The sequence below is a fragment of the Cucurbita maxima genome, unplaced genomic scaffold, assembly GCF_002738345.1.
Source record: "Cucurbita maxima cultivar Rimu unplaced genomic scaffold, Cmax_1.0 Cma_Scf01586, whole genome shotgun sequence".
Taxonomy (NCBI): Eukaryota; Viridiplantae; Streptophyta; class Magnoliopsida; order Cucurbitales; family Cucurbitaceae; genus Cucurbita; species Cucurbita maxima.
In genome coordinates, this window is record NW_019273602.1 from 1 (window position 1) to 1,935 (window position 1,935).

General features: G+C 47.5%; 6 non-coding genes across 6 annotated transcripts; all 6 read right to left on the bottom strand.

The window, feature by feature from the left end:
* Nucleotides 1-326: 326 nt before the first annotated feature.
* Nucleotides 327-445, bottom strand: LOC111475447. The gene has a single exon (XR_002716504.1). It is a non-coding gene; the product is annotated as a 5S ribosomal RNA (ribosomal RNA).
* Nucleotides 446-578: 133 nt separating this feature from the next.
* LOC111475445 lies at nucleotides 579-697 on the bottom strand. Its single transcript, XR_002716502.1, has one exon. It is a non-coding gene; the product is annotated as a 5S ribosomal RNA (ribosomal RNA).
* A 156-nt stretch (nucleotides 698-853) lies between these two features.
* Nucleotides 854-972, bottom strand: LOC111475451. The gene has a single exon (XR_002716508.1). It is a non-coding gene; the product is annotated as a 5S ribosomal RNA (ribosomal RNA).
* Nucleotides 973-1,251: 279 nt separating this feature from the next.
* Nucleotides 1,252-1,370, bottom strand: LOC111475448. Its single transcript, XR_002716505.1, has one exon. It is a non-coding gene; the product is annotated as a 5S ribosomal RNA (ribosomal RNA).
* Nucleotides 1,371-1,503: 133 nt separating this feature from the next.
* LOC111475441 lies at nucleotides 1,504-1,622 on the bottom strand. Its single transcript, XR_002716499.1, has one exon. It is a non-coding gene; the product is annotated as a 5S ribosomal RNA (ribosomal RNA).
* A 114-nt stretch (nucleotides 1,623-1,736) lies between these two features.
* On the bottom strand, nucleotides 1,737-1,855 carry LOC111475449. Its single transcript, XR_002716506.1, has one exon. It is a non-coding gene; the product is annotated as a 5S ribosomal RNA (ribosomal RNA).
* Between the last annotated feature and the right edge of the window lie 80 nt (nucleotides 1,856-1,935).

The window sequence follows — 1,935 nt, forward strand, 5'->3', positions numbered from 1 at the left end:
CTTAAAAAAAACAATATAGAATTTTACTTCTTAATATTGTGTTTATACATAGTTAGGGCATGTGCAATTCTACTAAAAAATATAATAGTCCCTTATTTGTTTGATTGTTTATTATTTTATTTTTATGCTATTTTACAATTAACTTGTCATGATTGTCCATGCCCAATCCCAATGGACAACCCTTCGATCCGATCTGCCTGCCCTTATTGCACGGTTTACAGAGCACTTGTGTATGTGATGTCACAACCCTTCGATCCGATCTGCCTGCCCTTATTGCACGGTTTACAGAGCACTTGTGTATGTGATGTCAGCCCAGCCTCGAAAATCAAGCGCAACACGAGGACTTCCCAAGTGGTCACCCAACTTAGTACTACTCTCGCCCAAGCACGCTTAACTGCGGAGTTCTTATGGGATCCAGTGCATTAGTGCTGGTATGATCGCACCCGACATGCCATGCACACAAAATCGGATTTAACGCATGCGGGGCGGCATGATCGAAACGCGATGGGCGTGAGCGGGGAAGGTTCTCATTTGTAGAGAAAGGAAGAAAAGAACTGGGAGAAATTGAAAGAAAAAAAGGGGTGCAACACTAGGACTTCCCAAGTGGTCACCCAACTTAATACTACTCTCGCCCAAGCACGCTTAACTGCAGAGTTCTGATGGGATCCGGTGCATTAGTGCTGGTATGATCGCACCCAACATGTCATGCGCACAAAATCGGATTTAACGCATGCGGGGCGGCATGATCGAAACGCGATGGGCGTGAGCGGGGTGTCACGGTCATGCTCGTCCAGGGCGTGTTGCCCATGGCCGCATGCCTATGGCNGAACTGGGAGAAATTGAAAGAAAAAAAGGGGTGCAACACGAGGACTTCCCAAGTCGTCACCCAACTTAGTACTACTCTCGCCCAAGCACGCTTAACTGAAGAGTTCTGATGGGATCCGGTGCATTAGGGCTGGTATGATCGCACCCGACATGCCATGCGCACAAAATCGGATTTAACGCATGCGGGGCGGCATGATCGAAACGCGATGGGCGTGAGCGGGGGAGGTTCTCATTTGTAGAGAAAGGAAGAAAAGAACTGGGAGAAATTGAAAGAAAAAAAAGGAAGAAAAGAACTGGGAGAAATTGAAAGAAAAAAAAGGAAGAAAAGAACTGGGAGAAATTGAAAGAAAAAAAGGAAGAAAAGAACTGGGAGAAATTGAAAGAAAAAAAGGAAGAAAAGAACTGGGAGAAATTGAAAGAAAAAAAGGGGTGCAACACGAGGACTTCCCAAGTGGTCACCCAACTTAGTACTACTCTCGCCCAAGCACGCTTAACTGCGTTGTTCTGATGGGATCCGGTGCATTAGTGCTGGTATGATCGCACCCGACATGCCATGCGCACAAAATCGGATTTAACGCATGCGGGGCGGCATGATCGAAACGCGATGGGCGTGAGCGGGGGAGGTTCTCATTTGTAGAGAAAGGAAGAAAAGAACTGGGAGAAATTGAAAGAAAAAAAGGGGTGCAACACGAGGACTTCCCAAGTGGTCACCCAACTTAGTACTACTCTCGCCCAAGCACGCTTGACTTCAGAGTTCTGATGGGATCCGGTGCATTAGTGCTGGTATGATCGCACCCGACATGCCATGCGCACAAAATCGGATTTAACGCATGCGGGGCGGCATGATCGAAACNNGGTTCTCATTTGTAGAGAAAGGAAGAAAAGAACTGGGAGAAATTGAAAGAAAAAAAGGGGTGCAACACGAGGACTTCCCAAGTGGTCACCCAACTTAGTACTACTCTCGCCCAAGCACTCTTAACTGAAGAGTTCTGATGGGATTCGGTGCATTAGTGCTGGTATGATCGCACCCGACATGCCATGCGCACAAAATCGGATTTAACGCATGCGGGGCGGCATGATCGAAACGCGATGGGCGTGAGCGGGGGAGGT